This window comes from Rana temporaria, chromosome 5 (assembly GCF_905171775.1).
Source record: "Rana temporaria chromosome 5, aRanTem1.1, whole genome shotgun sequence".
In the NCBI taxonomy this organism is placed as follows: domain Eukaryota; kingdom Metazoa; phylum Chordata; class Amphibia; order Anura; family Ranidae; genus Rana; species Rana temporaria.
The window spans coordinates 4,759,974-4,782,686 of record NC_053493.1 but is presented as its reverse complement, the minus strand read 5'-3'; the positions used below and the strand labels follow the sequence as shown (position 1 = coordinate 4,782,686).

Sequence of the window (22,713 nt, the reverse complement as noted above, 5' to 3'; positions counted from 1 at the left end):
ATCAGATGAGGTGGGGGAGTGAAGAGATCTGATGAGGATCAGATGAGGTGGGGGTGATAAGAGATGTGATGAGGATCAGATGAGGTGGGGGTGAGAAGAGATCTGATGAGGATCAGATGAGGTGGGGGGGGAGATCTGATGATGATCAGATGAGATGGGGTGAAAAGAGATGTGATGAGGATCAGATGAGGTGGGGGGGGATCTGATGAGGATCAGATGAGGTGGGGGTGATAAGAGATGTGATGAGGATCAGATGAGGTGGGGGTGAGAAGAAATCTGATGAGGATCAGATGAGGTGGGGGGAGAGATCTGATGATGAATAGATGAGATGGGGTGAAAAGAGATGTGATGAGGATCAGATGAGGTGGGGGGGGGGGGTCTGATGAGGATCAGATGAGGTGGGGGTGAGAAGAGATCTGATGAGGATCAGATGAGGTGGGGGGTGAGAAGAGATCTGATGAGGATCAGATGAGGTGGGGTGAGAGAAGAGATCTAATTAGGATCAGATGAGGTGGGGGGAGTGAAGAGATGTGATGAGGATCAGATGAGGTGGGGGTGATAAGAGATGTGATGAGGATCAGATGAGGTGGGGGAGATCTGATGATGATTAGATGAGATGGGGTGAAAAGAGATGTGATGAGGGTCAAATGAGGTGGGGGGATCTGATGAGGATCAGATGAGGTGGGGGTGAGAAGAGATCTGATGAGGATCAGATGAGGTGGGGGTGAGAAGAAATCTGATGAGGATCAGATGAGGTGGGGGAGAGAAGATATCTAATGAGGATCAGATGAGGTGGGGGAGAGAAGAAATCTGATGAGGATCAGATGAGGTGGGGGAGAGATCTGATGATGATTAGATGAGATGGGGTGAAAAGAGATGTGATGAGGATCAGATGAGGTGGGGGGGATCTGATGAGGATCAGATGAGGTGGGGGGATTTGATGAGGATCAGATGAGGTGGGGGGTGAGAAGAGATCTGATGAGGATCAGATGAGGTGGGGGAGAAGAGATCTACAGCCTGGTCTACAGGTCCCAGCATTCACGTCCAACATCATTGGGACTACAGGTTCCAGCATTCCTATACATAAGTGTGACTACAAGTCCCAACATTTCTGTCCATCATGATCATGGCTAGAGGTCCTATTTTTTCTATCTAGCTAATTTGCATACTGGACACGGAATTCTACGGAAACGCCACCTAGCGGCCGCCGAAAAAATGCACCTAAGATCCGACGGTGTACTAAGACGTACGCCTGTCGGATCGATCCCAGATGCCGTTGTATCTTGTTTTGTGGATACAAAACAAAGATACGACGCGGTAAATTTAAAATTACGCCGGTGTATCAAGAGATACGCCGGCATAATTGTTTTGTGGATCTGCCCCTATGTGTTTTGTTTTTTTTTTAGATAGTATTTTATTTTATTTTTTGGAGAATATTTTTTATATATATCTATAAATCTAGGTATAGAGATAGATAGATAGATAGATTCAGAGGGTATTATATATATATATATATATATTTTATATACTTATTTTTTGTTTTGTTTTTCAAAGAGTATTTATTATATGAGGGAATTCATTTAATTACAATGTTACATGACATGTATTGCTGATAGGCGATTACTGATTGTTTGTATTGTGTCCTATTTATTTTTAATATTTATTTATTTGTATTATTTGTAGTAGTTTTAGCTTTTGTTTATTTTTATCTGTAGTACTGCAGGTGGGGGGTTACAATGTTATTGTTATTCTAATGCCGCGTACACACCATCACTTTATGTGATGGAAAAAAATGACGTTTTCAAAAATGTCACTTTAATTGACCGTGTGTGGGGGAAAACGTCATTTTATGTCTTGTAAAAAACGACCAAAAAAAATTCAAGCATGCTTCAATTTTATGTGTCGTTTTTTAAAAAGTGCACTTTTTACTTCACAGAAATTGACCGTGTGTAGCAAAAACATCGTTTAAAACAACGTTTTTTCACCCGCGCATGCCCAGAAGCTACTTATGAAGCGAGCTTCAATGGAAAAAGTGGTGAGAACGTAACCTCGCTTTGCAAGAACATTGTGAGAAAACGATGGTGTGTAGGCAACTTCGTCTTTGAAAATTGAAGTTTCAAAAACGTAATTGGGCGTGTTTTAGTGTTAATGAGCAGTGGAGTTTATTGGCTTTTTTCTGAATGCCCGAAATTTGTGTTCAAAGTGCCCGTTTTTCGGCGGGAAATAACGCAAAACGCTGAAAAACGCAGCATTTTTTAGCGTTTTTTTTATCCATTGAAAAAAAAAGCTAAAAAACACTACACTGAAAAACTCCTAAACACTATTTCAAAAATGCTAAAAAAAAACGTTGAAAGGCTCCCTGCAAAGCTTCTGGCGTTTTTTTTATAGCTTTTTTTTTTTAGCTTCAGTGTGCATGGAGCCTAATTGTGTGTATTGTAGGAAGTAGCAATTTATTATCAATTCTAAATTCTATCAACCCATCATCATTATGGATTGTACAGGAGAATACAAATTCTGGTGGATGTAACAAGATTGAAATGTATAAATGTATAAATACTATATATTAATATTAATAATAAAAATAAATGAATAAATAATGTATAATAATAATAATAATAATAATAATAATAATAATAAATGTATAAATCCAGTAAAATAACAACAATAATAATAATAAATGTATAAATCCTGTATAACAATAATAATCATCATAATAAATGTATAAATACTTTATAATAATAATCAGGGCTTTTTTTCAGCGGGAACGCTGGGGAACGCAGTTCCGGCACCTTCTGAACTGACTGTATGAATAGCAAGGGATGCTGGGGTGTGCTGCAGGGTATTGATGCTCACTGCTGTGGATCTATTTTTGCAGGGGGTCTATTGTTGCTGGTGGGGGACCTATTGTTTCTAGGGGGGGTCTTATGTTGTTGCTGGGGCTCAGTTGTTGCTGAAAGAGATCTACTGTTGGGGGAGGGGTCTATTGTTGATGGCAGCCAGAGAGTCTATTAAGGCTGACTGTACTGAGATCTGTTGATACTGCCGTGAGTATTGTTGCTGGCGGGGACATTTTGTTGTGGGTGGTCCATTGTTGTTAGGGGGATCTATTGTTGCTGGCTGCAGGGGATCTATTTTACTGCTTTTCTTGATATCATTACCAAATTCCATATAAATTACTTAGCACCACAAAATGATACTTGGTTCTATATTGTCTAAAAGGGGCGGTACTGGGAGGTGGGTAAGGGGCGGAGAAATGGGGTGACTCGGAAAGGGGGAGTTCCTGCACCTATTGTCTGAGAAAAAAAGCCCTGATAATAATAATAATAATAATAATAATAATAATAATAATGATAATAATAATAAATAATGTATTAGTCATGTATTATTATAATATTATTAATAATAATAATAATAATAATAATAATAATAATAATAATAAATGTATAACCCCTATATAATAATAATAATAATAATAATAATAATAATAATAATAATAATAATAATAAATAATGTATAAGTCATGTATTATTATAATAATAATAAGAAGAATAATAATAAGAATAATAATAATAATAATAATAATAATAAATGTATAACCCCTATATAATAATAATAATAATAATAATAAATGTATAACCCCTATATAATAATAATAATAATAATAATAATAATAATAATAATAATAATAACACATGTATAAATAATAATAATAATGTATATAAACCCTGAATAATAATAATAATAATAATAATAATAAATAATGTATAAATCCTGTATAATAATAATAATAATAGTTACAATACATGTATAAACTCTGTATAACAATAATAATAATAATAATAATAATAATAATAATAATAATAAATCATGAATAATAATAATAATAATAATAATAATAATAATAATATAAACCCTGTATTATAATAATAATAATAATAATAATAATAATAATAATAACAAATCCTGAATAATAAAAATCTAAATCCTGTATAATATTAATGTAAATCCTGTATAATAAAAATAATTAGATAAATCTTGTATAATAATAACAATAACAAATCATGTATAATAATAATAATAAATCCTGTATAATAATAATAAATCCTGTATAATAATAATAATAATAATAATAATAATAATAAATCCTGAATAATATTAATAATATAAATCCTATATAATAATAATAATAATAATAATAATAACATAAATCCTGTATTATAATAATAATAATAATAATAATAATAATAATAACATAAATCCTGTATAATAATAATAATAATAATAACAAAGATCTGAAAAGGGGTCAGTCTTGGTGTTTCTCTTCTATGTTTCCATGCAGTGTGACATCAGAAAAAGGAAAACACAATTGGCAGAGTGAAGAATGAATTGGGAGCTCAGCGGGAGACGGACTTCCTGAAGAGAAAAGCCGTATCCTGTGGTTTTGGGAAGACGGTTGGGCTTTTCGGCGGTCCGCCCTGGAACGCGGCAGCAGTCCAAGTCAGAGGAGAAGAGGGAGAAGTTTCTCCGGCGAGGAAGCCGAGCGCAGGCGGAGCCGGTGATGTCACAGGAAGCTCGCATGTTTCCTGTTGATGTTCACATACATTCACTCACTTCAAGCAACAGCCTCGGCTTTCCTTCTTTTTTTTTTTTTTTTTTTCCTTCTCTTTCCCTCGACAGCTAATCCTCCTCGGCTCGCTCGGCTCGCCGTCACCAGGGGACCGGCGTCAAGTCTTCGGGAAGATCGTCAGGACTTATTGAAAAGGGGAACGTAACGCTTTGTCTGTGCGTGCGAAACCCGGTGAGTTCTTCTTCTTCTTCTTCTTCTTCTTCTTCTTATTATTATTATTATTATTATTATTATTATTATTACTATTATTATTATTATTATTACTATTATTATTATTATTATTACTATTATTATTATTATTATTATCTCTCCCGGGAATGAAGTGGATACAATGTGTACAAATGTTTCCTAAACTTCAGGCCGGGCTGCGGACAAGTTTGTCTCGTAGATTTCCATCAGACGACGCAGCGGCTTTGTGTGTTTTGTTGTTAATTTATTTGTGTTACTTTTATGTTGTGATTTGTAGCAGAGACTTATCAGGGACAGGATGGGAGCAGAGCATCGCCCCCCCCCCTAGCATCGCCCCCAGCTCTGCACACCATTCCTCCTTCTCTATATCGCATGTCAGGGAGCGCAGCGCACATTGCGCATATGAAAGTAGACATATTTTTTATTTTTATTACATATTTGAGTTGTTACCCTCTGAGGGGGGAGGGGCGGGGGGGTAATTAGAGGATCTCCTCTCTGAATGACACCCGATCCGAAGTGGAGGGACAGAGAGCGAGTGACAAAAGACAAGTGCCGCTAATTTGCATGTATAAGTGTCAGTTCACATCTATGAGAGAGGGGGCGGGGGGGTCATGTGTACAGTCTGGAGGAAAGAAGGGAAAGGATGGACATGACGGGAACTTTAAGTACATGAAGGGGGGGGGGGATTTTTTTGGGACGGAGCTCAGAGGAAGAACACGGAGGACACGACCTCCAGCTAGAGGAGGGACAGAGCAACACTAAGCTCAGAAAGTATTATTTTACAGAAAGAGTAGTTGTGGCTTGGAACCGACTCCCAGCAGAGGGAGGGAATCGATCAGCAGTAAGGGGAAGGAAACAGGCTTGGGGCAAACTATGACCGCAACGTCTTTTTATGCGTACACTCTTCTACGTGTATATTTGTACACACAAAATAAATTTGTACTATATATATATATATATATATATTTATTTTATTTTTTATTATTTATTTTATTTTATATTTTTCATTTGAGCCCCATTTTATTTTTATTTTTAATTTCTTTACCAAAAGAGTAGTCAACAATCAATCAACAGTAAGTGAATGCTTGGGGATATAATTGTCTTTAAATGCACAAAAAAACTATAATTATATATATATATAATTGGGGGGGGGGGGGGCGTTGGTCTAAAACGTAGACATAAAACAAGATTCTTTTTGCGTACACTTTATTTTATATTTAATATTTTTTCTTATATAAATTGCAATTTAATTACTAAATAATGACAATAATAATACAATTAATACGTTATTGTTGTGCCTTAAAAAGCATCTTTATTTTAGATAGGGAAGGGTGAACTGCCAGGTTTTCTTCTGGGTCCCACTGCTACTAATACCAATGATGGGGCACTTATACTCCCACTGATACCAATGATGGGACACTATTCCTCCCACTGACACCAATGATGGGACACTATTCCTCCCACTGACACCAATGATGGGACACTATTCCTCCCACTGATACCAATGATGGGACACTATTCCTCCCGCTGACACCAATGATGGGACACTATTCATCCCACTGACACCAATGATGGGACACTATTCCTCCCACTGACACCAATGATGGGACACTATTCCTACCACTGACACCAATGATGGGACACTATTCCCCCCCCACTGACACCAATGATGGGGCACTATTCCTCCCACTGACACCAATGATGGGACACTATTCCTCCCACTGACACCAATGATGGGACACTATTCCTCCCACTGACACCAATGATGGGACACTATTCCTCCCACTGATACCAATGATGGGACACTATTCCTCCCACTGACACCAATGATGGGACACTATTACTCCCACTGATACCAATGATGGGACACTATTCCCCCACTGATACCAATGATGGGACACTATTCCTCCCACTGACACCAATGATAGGAGACTATTACTCCCACTGATACCAATGATGGGACACTATTCCTCCCACTGATACCAATGATGGGACACTATTCCTCCCACTGACACCAATGATAGGAGACTATTCCTCCCACTGATACCAATGATGGGACACTATTCCTCCCACTGACACCAATGATGGGACACTATTCCTCCCACTGACACCAATGAGGGGACACTATTCATTCCACTGATACCAATGATGGGACACTATTCCTCCACTGACACCAATGATGGGACACTATTCCTCCCACTGATACCAATGATGGGACACTATTCCTCCCACTGATACCAATGATGGGACACTATTCCTCCACTGACACCAATGATGGGACACTATTACTCCCACTGATACCAATGATGGGACACTATTCCTCCCACTGATACCAATGATGGGACACTATTCCTCCCACTGACACCAATGATAGGAGACTATTCCTCCCACTGATACCAATGATGGGACACTATTCCTCCCACTGACACCAATGATGGGACACTATTCCTCCCACTGACACCAATGAGGGGACACTATTCATTCCACTGATACCAATGATGGGACACTATTCCTCCCACTGACACCAATGATGGGACACTATTCCTCCCACTGACACCAATGATGGAACACTATTCCTCCCACTGACACCAATGATGGGACACTATTCCTCCCACTGATACCAATGTTGGGGCACTATTCCTCACACTGATATTAATGAGGGGGGGGGGGCGTTGGTCTATATATATATATATATATATATATATATATATATATATATATATATATAATTATATTTTATATTAAAAGTGAAAGGAAAAGCAGCACAGTAATGATCAGCATGCTCTTTGTAAGCACATGAGCTCTGCAGCCCCACGGATTGGCTCATTGTGCTGCTTCCCCCCCCAGATTGCAGGAACGCAATACCCTAAATAGTCAGCTACCGGCATGGCTTTTGTATTAAGGGTCAGTTCACACCACATGCAGTCCAGTGTGTTTTTGTTCTGTATCAAAAACGCATGCATAGAAGGTTAAGCATAGAACATGCTGCATTTTTTCATGCACTGGACTGTGGAATGTGGTAAAATGCATTAAAAAAATGCACCGGAATGCATAAGAAATGCACCAGACCCCAGTACAGTTAAAAAAACAAGGAAAAAGAGAAACAATGCACTGGAATGCAGCAAAACCCCATTAAAGATGTTCATGCAGAAATGCATCGGCAACCAATCTGGAGTGCGTTTTTGTGATGTGAGCCAGCCCTTCGCAATGTATTAATGATTGCAAAGCTGCACTAATTGGTGTATTTTATATCTGCCTGAAATTCATCTCTAGGGCTCCGGTATGCTGCGTTCAGATCGCCGCGTTCACATCTGTAATGTGTACATTTTTTTTTAACGAATCAGAACTCTGATGTACACCAATCAGCCATAACGTCCTGACTAATGACCAAACAAAAGAGGACCAAGGAAGGAAAACCGGCCAACCGGTGACAGGGTGATGGATGGTCAAGGCTTGATGGAGGTGGGGGAGGGAAGGCTCATTGATGGAGGAGAGAAGGGAAGGCTCATTGATGGAGGTGGGGGGAAGGAAGGCTCATTGATGGAGGTGGGGAGGGAAGGCTCATTGATGGAGGTGAGGAGGGAAGGCTCATTGATAGAGGTGGAAAGGTAAGGCTCATTGATGGAGGTGGGGAGGGAAGGCTCATTGATGGAGGTTGAGTAGGGAAGGCTCATTGATGGAGGTGAGGAGGAAGGCTCATGATGAAGTTGGGGAGGGAAGGCTCATTGATGGAGGTGGGGAGGGAAGGCTCATTGATGGAGTTGGGGAGGGAAGGTCATTGATGGAGGTGGGAGGGAAGGCTCATTGATGGAGTTGGGGAGGGAAGGCTCGTTGATGGAGGTGGGGAGGAAGGCTCATTGATGAAGTTGGGGAGGGAAGGCTCATTGATGGAGGTGGGGAGGAAGGCTCATTGATGGAGTTGGGGAGGGAAGGCTCATTGATGGAGGTGGGGAGGGAAGGCTCATTGATGGAGGTGGGGAAGGAAGGCTCATTGATGGAGGTGGGGATGGAAGGCTCATTGATGGAGGTGGGGAGAGAAGGCTCATTGATGGAGAAGGGAAGGCTCATTGATGGAGGTGGGGGGAAGGAAGGCTCATTGATGGAGGTGGGGAGGGAAGGCTCATTGATGGAGGTGAGGAGGGAACGCTCATTGATAGAGGTGAAAAGGTAAGGCTCATTGATGGAGGTGGGGAGGGAAGGCTCATTGATGGAAGTTGAGTAGGGAAGGCTCATTGATGGAGGTGAGGAGGGAAGGCTCATTGATGGAGGTGGGGAGGGAAGGCTCGTTGATTCAGGTGGGAAGGGAAGGCTCATTGATGGAGGTGGGGAGGGAAGGCTCGTTGATGGAGTTGGGGAGGGAAGGCTCATTGATGGAGGTGGGGAGGGAAGGCTCATTGATGGAGTTGGGGAGGGAAGGCTCATTGATGGAGGTGGGGAGGGAAGGCTCATTGATGGAGGTGGGAGAGAAGGCTCATTGATGGAGGTGGGAGGGAAGGCTCATTGATGGAGGTGAGAAGGGAAGGCTTATTGATGGAGGTGGGGAGGGAAGGCTTATTGATGAAGGTGGGGAGGGAAGGCTCATTGATGGAGGTGGGGAGGGAAGGCTCATTGATGGAGGTGGGGAGGGAAGGCTCATTGATGGAGGTGGGAAGGGAAGGCTTATTAATGGAGGTGGGAGGGAAGGCTTATTGATGAAAGTGGGGAGGGAAGGCTCATTGATGGAGGTGGGGAGGAAGGCTAATTGATGGAGGTGGGGAGGGAAGGCTCATTGATGGAGGTAGGGAGGGAAGGCTCATTGATGGAGGTGGGGAGGGAAGGCTCATTGATGGAGGTTGAGTAGGGAAGGCTCATTGATGGAGGTGAGGAGGGAAGGCTCATTGATAGAGGTGGAAAGGGAAGGCTCATTGATGGAGTTGGGGAGGGAAGGCTCATTGATGGAGGTAGGGAGGGAAGGCTCATTGATGGAGGTGGGGAGGGAAGGCTCATTGATGGAGGTTGAGTAGGGAAGGCTCATTGATGGAGGTGGGGAGGAAAGGCTCATTGATGGAGGTGAGGAGGGAAGGCTCATTGATAGAGGTGGAAAGGGAAGGCTCATTGATGGAGGTGGGGAGGGAAGGCTCATTGATGGAGGTGGGGAAGGAAGGCTCATTGATGGAGGTGAGGAGGGAAGGCTCATTGATGGAGGTGGGAAGGGAAGGGAAGGCTTATTGATGGAGGTGGGGAGGGAAGGCTTATTGATGAAGGTGGGGAGGGAAGGCTCATTGATGGAGGTGGGGAGGGAAGGCTAATTGATGGAGGTGGGGAGGGAAGGCTCATTGATGGAGGTGAGGAGGGAAGGCTCATTGATGGAGTTGGGGAGGGAAGGCTCATTGATGGAGTTGGGGAGGGAAGGCTCATTGATGGCGGTGGGGAGGGAAGGCTCATTGATGGAGGTGAGGAGGAAAGGCTCATTGATGGAGTTGGGGATGAAGGCTCATTGATGGAGGTGGGGATGGAAGGCTCATTGATGGAGGAGGGAGGAGAAGGCTCATTGATGGAGGAGGGAGGAGAAGAAGGCTCATTGATGGAGGTGGGGGAAGAAGAAGGCTCATTGATGGAGGTGGGGAGGGAAGGCTCATTGATGGAGGTGAGGAGGAAAGGCTCATTGATGGATGTGGGAGGGAAGCTCATTGATGGAGGTGGGGATGGAAGGCTCATTGATGGAGGTAGGAAGAGAAGGCTCATTGATGGAGGTGGGGGGAAGGAAGGCTCATTGATGGAGGTGGGGAGGGAAGGCTCATTGATGGAGGTGGGGAGGAAGGCTCATTGATGGAGGTGGGGGGAAGGAAGGCTCATTGATGGAGGTGGGGAGGGAAGGCTCATTGAGGAGGTGAGGAGGGAAGGCTCATTGATAGAGGTAGAAAGGGAAGGCTCATTGATGGAGGTGGGGAGGGAAGGCTCATTGATGGAGGTGGGGAGGGAAGGCTCATTGATGGAGGTGGGGAGGGAAGGCTCATTGATAGAGGTGGGGAAGGAAGGCTCATTGATGGAGGTGGGGAGGGAAGGCTCATTGATGGAGGTGGGGAGGGAAGGCTCATTGATGGAGGTGGGGATGGAAGGCTCATTGATGGAGGTAGGAAGAGAAGGCTCATTGATGGAGAAGGGAAGGCTCATTGATGGAGTTGGGGAGGGAAGGCTCATTGATGGAGTTGGGGAGGGAAGGCTCATTGATGGAGGTGGGGAGGGAAGGCTCATTGATGGAGGTGGGGAGGGAAGGCTCATTGATGGAGGTGGGGAGGGAAGGCTCATTGATGGAGTTGGGGAGGGAAGGCTCATTGATGGAGTTGGGGAGGGAAGGCTCATTGATGGCGGTGGGGAGGGAAGGCTCATTGATGGAGGTGAGGAGGAAAGGCTCATTGATGGAGTTGGGGATGGAAGGCTCGTTGATGGATGGGGGGAGGGAAGGCTCATTGATGGAGGTGGGGATGGAAGGCTCATTGATGGAGGTAGGAAGAGAAGGCTCATTGATGGAGAAGAGAAGGCTCATTGATGGAGGTGGGGGGAAGGAAGGCTCATTGATGGAGGTGGGGAGGGAAGGCTCATTGATGGAGGTGAGGAGGGAAGGCTCATTGATAGAGGTAGAAAGGGAAGGCTCATTGATGGAGGTGGGGAGGGAAGGCTCATTGATGGAGGTGGGGAGGGAAGGCTCATTGATGGAGGTGGGGAGGGAAGGCTCATTGATAGAAGTGGGGAAGGAAGGCTCATTGATGGAGGTTGGGAGGGAAGGCTCATTGATGGAGGTGGGGAGGGAAGGCTCATTGATGGAGGTGGGGATGGAAGGCTCATTGATGGAGGTAGGAAGAGAAGGCTCATTGATGGAGAAGGGAAGGCTCATTGATGGAGGTGGGGGGAAGGAAGGCTCATTGATGGAGGTGGGAGGAAGGCTCATTGATGGAGGTGAGGAGGGAAGGCTCATTGATAGAGGTGGAAAGGGAAGGCTCATTGATGGAGGTGGGGAGGGAAGGCTCATTGATGGAGGTGGGGAGGGAAGGCTCATTGATGGAGGTGGGATGGAAGGCTCATTGATGGAGGTGGGAAGAGAAGGCTCATTGATGGAGGAGGGAAGGGAAGGCTCATTGATGGGGGTGGGGAGGGAAGGCTCATTGATGGAGGTGGGGAGGGAAGGCTCATTGATGGAGGTGAGAAGGAAAGGCTCATTGATTCAGGTGGGAAGGGAAGGCTCATTGATGGAGGTGGGGGGGGGGAAGAAAGGCTCATTGATGGAGGTGGGGAGAGAAGGCTCATTGATGGAGGTGGGAAGGGAAGGCTCATTGATGGAGTGGGGAGGGAAGGCCCTTTGATAGAGGTGGGGAGGGAAGGCTCGTTGATGGAGGTGGGGAGGGAAGGCTCATTGATGGAGGTGAGGAAGGAGGGTTCATTGATTGAGGATAAGAGGGAGGGCTCATTGATGGAGGAGGGGAGTTAATGCTCATTGATAGAGGTGGGGAGGGAAGGCTCATTGATGGAGGTGGGGAGGGAAGGCTCATTGATGGAGGTGGGGAGGGAAGGCTCAATGATGAAGGTGGGGAGGAAAGGCTCATTGATGAAGGTGGGGAGGAAAAGCTCATTGATGGAGGTGGGGGGAGGGAAGGCTCATTGATGTAGGTGGGGGGATGGAAGGCTCATTGATGGAGGTGGGGGAGGGGGAGGGAAGGCTCATTGATGGAGGTGGGAAGGGAAGGCTCATTAATGGAGGTGAGGAGGGAAGGCTCATTGATGGAGGTGAGGAGGGAAGGCTCACTGATGGAGGTGGGGAGGGAAGGCTCATTGATGGAGGTGGGGAGGGAAGGCTCATTGATGGAGGTGGGGTCGGGAAGGCTCATTGATAGAGGTGGAAAGGGAAGGCTCATTGATGGAGGTGGGGAGAGAAGGCTCATTGATGGAGGTGTGAAGGGAAGGCTCATTGATGGAGGTGGGGAGGGAAGGCTCATTGATAAAGGTGGGGAGGGAAGGCTCATTGATGGAGGTGGGGAGGGAAGGCTCATTGATGGAGGTGGGGAGGGAAGGCTCATTGATGGAGGTGGGAAGGAAGGCTTATTGATGGAGGTGGGGAGGGAAGGCTTATTGATGAAGGTGGGGAGGGAAGGCTCATTGATGGAGGTGGGGAGGGAAGGCTAATTGATGGAGGTGGGAAGGGAAGGGAAGGCTTATTGATGGAGGTGGGGAGGGAAGGCTTATTGATGAAGGTGGGGAGGGAAAGCTCATTGATGGAGGTGGGGAGGGAAGGCTAATTGATGGAGGTGGGGAGGGAAGGCTCATTGATGGAGGTAGGGAGGGAAGGCTCATTGATAGAGGTGGGGAGGGAAGGCTCATTGATGGAGGTGAGGAGGGAAGGCTCATTGATAGAGGTGGAAAGGGAAGGCTCATTGATGGAGTTGGGGAGGGAAGGCTCATTGATGGAGTTGGGGAGGGAAGGCTCATTGATGGAGGTGGGGAGGGAAGGCTCATTGATGGAGGTGGGGAGGGAAGGCTCATTGATGGAGGTGAGGAGGGAAGGCTCATTGATGGAGTTGGGGAGGGAAGGCTCATTGATGGAGTTGGGGAGGGAAGGCTCATTGATGGCGGTGGGGAGGGGAGGCTCATTGATGGAGGTGAGGAGGAAAGGCTCATTGATGGAGTTGGGGATGGAAGGCTCGTTGATGGATGTGGGGAGGGAAGGCTCATTGATGGAGGTGGGGAGGGAAGGCTCATTGATGGAGGTAGGAAGAGAAGGCTCATTGATGGAGAAGAGAAGGCTCATTGATGGAGGTGGGGGGAAGGAAGGCTCATTGATGGAGGTGGGGAGGGAAGGCTCATTGATGGAGGTGAGGAGGGAAGGCTCATTGATAGAGGTGGAAAGGGAAGGCTCATTGATGGAGGTGGGGAGGGAAGGCTCATTGATGGAGGTGGGGAGGGAAGGCTCATTGATGGAGGTGGGGAGGGAAGGCTCATTGATAGAGGTGGGGAAGGAAGGCTCATTGATGGAGGTGGGAGGGAAGGCTCATTGATGGAGGTGGGGAGGGAAGGCTCATTGATGGAGGTGGGGATGGAAGCCTCATTGATGAAGGTAGGAAGAGAAGGCTCATTGATGGAGAAGGGAAGGCTCATTGATGGAGTTGGGGAGGGAAGGCTCATTGATGGAGTTGGGGAGGGAAGGCTCATTGATGGAGGTGGGGAGGGAAGGCTCATTGATGGAGGTGGGGAGGGAAGGCTCATTGATGGAGGTGAGGAGGGAAGGCTCATTGATGGAGTTGGGGAGGGAAGGCTCATTGATGGAGTTGGGGAGGGAAGGCTCATTGATGGCGGTGGGGAGGGGAGGCTCATTGATGGAGGTGAGGAGGAAAGGCTCATTGATGGAGTTGGGGATGGAAGGCTCGTTGATGGATGTGGGGAGGGAAGGCTCATTGATGGAGGTGGGGATGGAAGGCTCATTGATGGAGGTAGGAAGAGAAGGCTCATTGATGGAGAAGAGAAGGCTCATTGATGGAGGTGGGGGGAAGGAAGGCTCATTGATGGAGGTGGGGAGGGAAGGCTCATTGATGGAGGTGAGGAGGGAAGGCTCATTGATAGAGGTGGAAAGGGAAGGCTCATTGATGGAGGTGGGGAGGGAAGGCTCATTGATGGAGGTGGGGAGGGAAGGCTCATTGATGGAGGTGGGGAGGGAAGGCTCATTGATAGAGGTGGGGAAGGAAGGCTCATTGATGGAGGTAGGGAGGGAAGGCTCATTGATGGAGGTGGGGAGGGAAGGCTCATTGATGGAGGTGGGGATGGAAGCCTCATTGATGAAGGTAGGAAGAGAAGGCTCATTGATGGAGAAGGGAAGGCTCATTGATGGAGGTGGGGGGAAGGAAGGCTCATTGATGGAGGTGGGGAGGGAAGGCTCATTGATGGAGGTGAAGAGGGAAGGCTCATTGATAGAGGTGGAAAGGGAAGGCTCATTGATGGAGGTGGGGAGGGAAGGCTCATTGATGGAGGTGGGGAGGGAAGGCTCATTGATGGAGGTGGGGATGGAAGGCTCATTGATGGAGGTGGGAAGAGAAGGCTCATTGATGGAGGAGGGAAGGGAAGGCTCATTGATGGAGGTGGGGAGGGAAGGCTCATTGATGGAGGTGGGGAGAGAAGGCTCATTGATGGAGGTGGGGAGGGAAGGCTCATTGATGGAGGTGGGGAGGGAAGGCTCATTGATGGAGTTGGGGAGGGAAGGCTCATTGATGGAGTTGGGGAGGGAAGGCTCATTGACGGAGGTGAGGAGGGAAGGCTCATTGATGGAGGTGAGGAGGGAAGGCTCATTGATGGAGTTGGGGAGGGAAGGCTCATTGATGGAGGTGAGGAGGGAAGGCTCATTGATGGAGGTGGGGAGGGAAGGCTCGTTGATGGAGGTGGGGAGGGAAGGCTCATTGATGGAGGTGGGGAGGGAAGGCTCATTGATGGAGTTGGGGAGGGAAGGCTCATTGATGGAGGTGAGGAGGGAAGGCTCATTGATGGAGGTGGGGATGGAAGGCTCATTGATGGAGGTGAGGAGGAAGGCTCATTGATGGAGGTGGGAAGGGAAGGCTCATTGATGGAGGTGGGGAGGGAAGGCTCATTGATGGAGGTGGGGAGGAAAGGCTCATTGATGGAGGTGGGGAGGGAAGGCTCATTGATGGAGGTGAGAAGGGAAGGCTCATTGATTCAGGTGGGAAGGGAAGGCTCATTGATGGAGGTGGGGGGGGGGAGAAAGGCTCATTGATGGAGGTGGGGAGGGAAGGCTCATTGATGGAGGTGGGGAGGGAAGGCTCATTGATGGAGGTGGGGAGAGAAGGCTCATTGATGGAGGTGGGGAGGGAAGGCTCATTGATGGAGGTGGGGAGGGAAGGCTCATTGATGGAGTTGGGGAGGGAAGGCTCATTGATGGAGTTGGGGAGGGAAGGCTCATTGACGGAGGTGAGGAGGGAAGGCTCATTGATGGAGGTGAGGAGGGAAGGCTCATTGATGGAGTTGGGGAGGGAAGGCTCATTGATGGAGGTGAGGAGGGAAGGCTCATTGATGGAGGTGGGGAGGGAAGGCTCGTTGATGGAGTTGGGGAGGGAAGGCTCATTGATGGAGGTGAGGAGGGAAGGCTCATTGATGGAGGTGGGGATGGAAGGCTCATTGATGGAGGTGAGGAGGAAAGGCTCATTGATGGAGGTGGGGAGGGAAGGCTCATTGATGGAGGTGGGGAGGGAAAGGCTCATTGATGGAGGTGGGGAGGAAGGCTCATTGATGGAGGTGAGAAGGGAAGGCTCATTGATTCAGGTGGGAAGGGAAGGCTCATTGATGGAGGTGGGGGGGGAGAAAGGCTCATTGATGGAGGTGGGGAGGGAAGGCTCATTGATGGAGGTGGGGGAGGGAAGGCTCATTGATGGAGTGGGGAGGGAAGGCCCTTTGATAGAGGTGGGGAGGGAAGGCTCGTTGATGGAGGTGGGGAGGGAAGGCTCATTGATGGAGGTGAGGAAGGAGGGTTCATTGATTGAGGATAAGAGGGAAGGCTCATTGATGGAGGAGGGGAGTTAATGCTCATTGATAGAGGTATGGAGGGAAGGCTCATTGATGGAGGTGGGGAGGGAAGGCTCATTGATGGAGGTGGGGAGGGAAGGCTCAATGATGAAGGTGGGGAGGAAAGGCTCATTGATGAAGGTGGGGAGGAAAGGCTCATTGATGGAGGTGGGGGGAGGGAAGGCTCATTGATGTAGGTGGGGGATGGAAGGCTCATTGATGGAGGTGGGGGAGGGAAGGCTCATTGATGGAGGTGGGAAGGGAAGGCTCATTAATGGAGGTGATGAGGGAAGGCTCATTGATGGAGGTGAGGAGGGAAGGCTTATTGATGGAGGTGAGGAGGGAAGGCTCACTGATGGAGGTGAGGAGGGAAGGCTCATTGATGGAGGTGGGGAGGGAAGGCTCATTGATGGAGGTAGGGAGGGAAGGCTCATTGATGGAGGTGGGGAGGGAAGGCTCATTGATGGAGGCGAGGAGGGAGGGCTCATTGATGGAGGCGGGGAGGGAAGAAGACTCATTGATGGAGGAAAGAAGGGAAGGCTCATTGATGGAGAATGAGAGAGAAGGCTCATTGATGGTGGAGGGAAGGGAAGGCTCATTGATAGAGGTGGGGAGGGAAGGCTCAATGATAGAGGTGGGGAGAGAAGGCTCATTGATGGAGGTGGGAAGGGAAGGCTCATTGATGGAGGTCAGGAGGGAAGGCTCATTGATGGAGGTGGGGAGGGAAGGCTCATTGATGGAGGTGGAAAGGGAAGGCTCATTGATGGAGGTGAAAAGGGAAGGCTCATTGATGGAGGTGGAAAGGGAAGGCTCATTGATGGAGGTGGGGGAAGGCTCATTGATGGAGGTGAGGAGTGAAGGTTCATTGATGGAGGTGGGGAGGGGGAGGCTTGTTCATGGAGGTGGGGAGGGAAGGCTCACTGATGGAGGTGGAAAGGGAAGGCTCATTGATGGAGGTGGGGGAAGGCTCTTTGATGGAGGTGGGAAGGGAAGGCTCAGTGATGGAGGGGAGGAGTGAAGGTTCATTGATGGAGGTTGGGGAGGGGGAGGCTTGTTGAAGGAGGCGGGGGGAGGCTTATTGATGTGTGGCGTATGGTCTGAGCACTGACAGGCTGACCCCCCACCCCTTCAAGCTCTGCAGCAATGCTGGCAGCACTCATACGTCTATTTCCCAAAGACAACCTCTGGGTGTGACGCTGAGCATGTGACCTCAACTTCTTTGGTGGACCATGGCGAGGCCTGTTCTGAGGGGAACCCGTCCTGTTATACCGCTGTATGGTCTTGGCCCCCGTGCTGCAGCTCAGTTTCAGGGTCTTGGCGATCTTCTTATAGCCTAGGCCATCTTTATGTGGAGCAACAATTCTTTTTTTCAGATCCTCAGATAGTTCTTTGCCATGAGGTGCCAAGTTGAGCCTAAATTTTCGTTAGTCTACCTGACCGTGGTTTGGTTTCACCAGAACCCCTCATTTTCCACTTCTTGTTTAGAGTTTGAACACTGCTTATTGGCATTCTCAATTCCTTGGATATCTTTTTCTATCCCTTTCCTGTTTTATAAAGTTCAACTTCCTTTTCCCGCAGAGCCTTTGACAATTCTTTTGCTTTCCCCATAACTCAGAATCCAGAAACGTCAGTGCAGCACTGGATGAGAGATGCAAGGGTCTGTCAGGAGTCCAGAAACTCATTGACCTTTTATACACACACACTAATTAAAAGCAGACAGATCACAGGTGAGGATGGTGACCTTTAATAGCCATTCAAACGCCTTTGTGTCACCTTTGTGTGCATGTTATCAGGCCAAAATCACCAGGGTATGTAAACTTTTGATCAGGGTAATTTGTGTAGTTCCTGTTGTGATCAGGGCTGCCATCAGGGGGGTACAGGCAGTACACCTGTAAGGGGCCCAGAGGTCCCCAGGGCCCCTGATGGCAACCCCGCTTTGTATATATATTTTTTATAAATTATTTTTTTATTTTTTTATACATTTTTTTATATATATTTTTTGTTTTTATTAAACGGCCAAGAGGTCTCCAGGGCCCCGGATGACAACCTCCCCCTTTTTTTTTTTTATAAAAAAATTATAATTTTTTTATGTATTTTTTTTTGTTTTTATTAAAGGGCCCAGAGGTCCCCAGGGCCCCAGATGGCAACCCCCCCTTTTTTTTAATATTTGTTTTTATTAAAGGGCCCAGAGGTCCCCAGTGCCCGGATGACAACCCCCCCCTTTTTTTTAATAAAAATAAATTATAATTTTTTATGTATTTATTTTGTTTTTTATTAAAGGGCCCAGAGCTCCCCTGGGCCCCAGATGGCAACCCCCCCCCCCTTTTTTTGTAAAAATAATTTTTTATATTTTTTTTGTTTTTATTAAAGGGCCCAGAGGGCCCCGGGTGGCAACCCTCCTTTTTTTTTTTTTTTTTTTATAAAAAAAATATTTATATTTTTTTATATATTTTTTTTTTTTTTTTTTTTTTATTAAACGGCCAAGAGGTCCCCAGGGCCCCGGATGACAACCTCCCCCTTTTTTTTTTTTATAAAAAAATTATAATTTTTTTATGTATTTTTTTTGTTTTTATTAAAGGGCCCAGATGGCAACCCCCCCTTTTTTTTAATATTTGTTTTTATTAAAGGGCCCAGAGGTCCCCAGTGCCCGGATGACAACCCCCCCCCCCCTTTTTTTTAATAAAAATAAATTATAATTTTTTATGTATTTTTTTTGTTTTTTATTAAAGGGCCCAGAGCTCCCCTGGGCCCCAGATGGCAACCCCCCCCCCCTTTTTTTTGTAAAAATAATTTTTTATATTTTTTTTGTTTTTATTAAAGGGCCCAGAGGGCCCCGGGTGGCAACCCTCCTTTTTTTTTTTTTTTTTTTATAAAAAAATATTTATATTTTTTTATATATTTCTTTTATTTTTTTGTTTTTATTAAAGGGCCCAGAGGTCCCCAGGGCCCCCGGGTGGCAACCCCCCCTTTTTTTTATACTTTTTTCCATATATTTTTCTTTATTTCTTTTTTTTTTCTTTTATCTTTTTATTAAAGGGCCCATTTTTTTAAATATAATATTGTTTTATTATTTATTTCTTTTTTGTAAGGGGTATGTAAACTTATGAGCACAACTGTATGTAGAAGGATTTGTTTCATCTCTGTGTTATCCCCGGAGGCCGGTCACAGCACTGGGGACATGGAGGGTTTACAACCACTCTGGTCGCTCCCTGACCGATGAAAGATGCCACAATGGTGACCTTCATCGCCCCGGACTCCTTTGTAAATAGCTTCCTTCTTCTGCTGATCTTTATCTGTTTTGTATTCACATCATTTTGTTCGATGAAAGCTGAGCTCCGGCCAAAAACAACATTTGGGCATTTTTGCGCCATATACATGGGCAAAGCCAATAGGGTGTGGCGGCTGGGTGGGCCGCAGCTTTCTGAAATATTCTGACTTCCATTCACCCCATACAGTATAGTAAGTGCCAAACGTCCGGCACTCACAGTTCCCGCTTGATCGTAGCGGGTCGCTCGCTCGGCCCCTCGACCATTGAGAAAAAGTTTTCCATTCTTTTCCGTGAATGCAAGAAGACGACTAGAAGAGGTGCACGGCACAGGGGGGCAGAGGACTAGAAGAGGTGCACGGCACAGGGGGCCAGAGGATTAGAAGAGGTGCACGGCACAGGGGGGTAGAGGACTAGAAGAGGTGCACGGCACAGGGGGCCAGAGGATTAGAAGAGGTGCACGGCACAGGGGGGCAGAGGACTAGAAGAGGTGCACGGCACAGGGGGGCAGAGGACTAGAAGAGGTTCACGGCACAGGGGGGCAGAGGACTAGAAGAGGTGCACGGCACAGGGGGGCAGAGGACTAGAAGAGGTGCACGGCACAGGGGGGCAGAGGACTAGAAGAGGTGCACGGCACAGGGGGGCAGAGGACTAGAAGAGGTGCACGGCACAGGGGGGCAGAGGACTAGAATAGGTGCACGGCACAGGGGGGCAGAGGACTAGAAGAGGTGCACGGCACAGGGGGGCAGAGGACTAGAAGAGGTGCACGGCACAGGGGGGCAGAGGACTAGAAGAGGTGCACGGCACAGGGGGGCAGAGGACTAGAAGAGGTGCACGGCACAGGGGGGCAGAGGACTAGAAGAGGTGCACAGCACAGGGGGTCAGAGGACTAGAAGAGGTGCACGGCAGAGGAGGGGCAGAGGACTAGAAGAGGTGCACGGCACAGAAGGTCAGAGGATTAGAAGAGGTGCACGGCACAGGTGGTCAGAGGACTAGAAGAGGTGCACGGCACAGAAGGTCAGAGGATTAGAAGAGGTGCACGGCACAGGGGAGGCAGAGGACTAGAAGAGGTGCACAGGGCAGGGGGGGCAGAGGACTAGAAGAGGTGCACGGCACAGGAGGTCAGAGGACTAGAAGAGGTGCACGGCACAGGCGGTCAGAGGACTAGAAGAGGTGCATGGCACAGGAGGTCAGAGGACTAGAAGAGGTGCACGGCACAGGCGGTCAGAGGACTAGAAGAGGTGCACGGCACAGGGGGGCAGAGGACTAGAAGAGGTGCACGGCACAGGAGGTCAGAGGACTAGAAGAGGTGCACGGCACAGATATGTACCAGGCGGGTATAGTGATGAAAACAGGGGATGGAGTTTATTTCTCTCCCACTCAGACCTGAAATCAGAAATGCATGCAGTTCACGCTGCAATACTTACCATGTCTCCAGTGCTGCCCCCTACAGAATCTCAGCTCCCCTGCCAGTCTCTTGATGGACCATCATTCAAACCACTCCTGTGAGCCTAGGTTGTCATGGATCTACCGCCCACAAAAAAATTGGGCACAGCGGGTGTACAGACCCGGGAACTCAGCACAGGGATGGTGGGAACCACTCATAATGGGCACAGCGGGTGTACAGACCCGGGGAACTCAGCACAGGGATGGTGGGAACCCCTCATAATGGGCACAGCGGGTGTACAGACCCGGGAACTCAGCACAGGGATGTTGGGAACCCCTCATAATGGGGCACAGCGGGTGTACAGACCCGGGAACTCAGCACAGGGATGGTGAGAACCCCCTCATAATGGGGCACAGCAGGTGTACAGACCCGGGAACTCAGCACAGGGATGGTGGGAACCCCTCATAATGGGCACAGCGGGTGTACAGACCTAGGAACTCAGCACAGGGATGGTGGGAACCCCTCATAATGGGGCACAGCAGGTGTACAGACCCGGGAACTCAGCACAGGGATGGTGGGAACCCCTCATGATGGGGCACAGCGGGTGCACAGACCCGGGAACTCAGCACAGGGATGGTGGGAACCCCTCATAATGGGGCACAGCGGGTGTACAGACCAAGGAACTCAGCACAGGGATGGTGGGAACCCCTCATAATGGGCACAGCGGGTGTACAGACCCAGGAACTCAGCACAGGGATGGTGGGAACCCCTCATAATGGGCACAGCGGGTGTACAGACCCAGAAACTCAGCACAGGGATGGTGGGAACCCCTCATAATGGGCACAGCGGGTGTACAGACCCGGGAACTCAGCACAGGGATGGTGGGAACCCCTCATAATGGGCACAGCGGGTGTTCAGACTCGGGAACTCAGCACAGGGATGGTGGGAACCCCTCATAATGGGCACAGCAGGTGTACAGACCCGGGAACTCAGCACAGGGATGGTGAGAACTCCTCATAATGGGCACAGCGGGTGTACAGACCCGGGAACTCATCACAGGGATGGTGGGAACCCCTCATAATGGGCACAGCGGGTGTACAGACCTGGGAACTCAGCACAGGGATGATTATGGTTAAAGGAAGGGGCACAGGATGGTTATGGTTGAATAGGCACATGATAATTTTGGCTGAAGGTATGTGCACATAATGGGTATGGTTGAAGGAAGGGGGCACAGGATGGCTATGGCTGAAGGTATGGGCACATAATGGGTATGGTTGAAGGTATGTGCACATAATGGGTATGGGAACATAATGGGTATGGTTGAAGGTATGTGCACATAATGGGTATGGTTGAAGGTATGGGCACATAATGGGTATGGTTGAAGGTATGGGCACATAATGGGTATGGTTGAAGGTATGGGCACATAATGGGTATGGTTGAAGGTATGGGCACATAATGGGTATGGTTGAAGGTATGTGCACATAATGGGTATGGTTGAAGGTATGGGCACATAATGGGTATGGTTGAAGGTATGTGCACATAATGGGTATGGTTAAAGGTTTTGGCACATAATGGGTATGGTTGAAGGTATGGGCACATAATGGGTATGGTTGAAGGTATGGGCACATAATGGGTATAGTTGAAGGTATGGGTATGGTTGAAGGTATGGGCACATAATGGGTATGGTTGAAGGTATGGGCACATAATGGGTAT

At 47.6% G+C, this 22,713-nt stretch overlaps 1 protein-coding gene across 1 annotated transcript in view; it reads left to right on the top strand.

Annotated features, from left to right (window-relative positions):
* Positions 1 to 4,644: 4,644 nt before the first annotated feature.
* Positions 4,645 to 22,713, top strand: part of CALCRL (calcitonin receptor like receptor) — an 83,721-nt gene continuing 65,652 nt past the window's right edge. The window contains exon 1 of the mRNA XM_040352082.1: positions 4,645 to 4,798. The gene's annotated coding sequence lies outside the window, so the exon portion shown is untranslated. The remainder of the gene's footprint in view (positions 4,799 to 22,713) is intronic.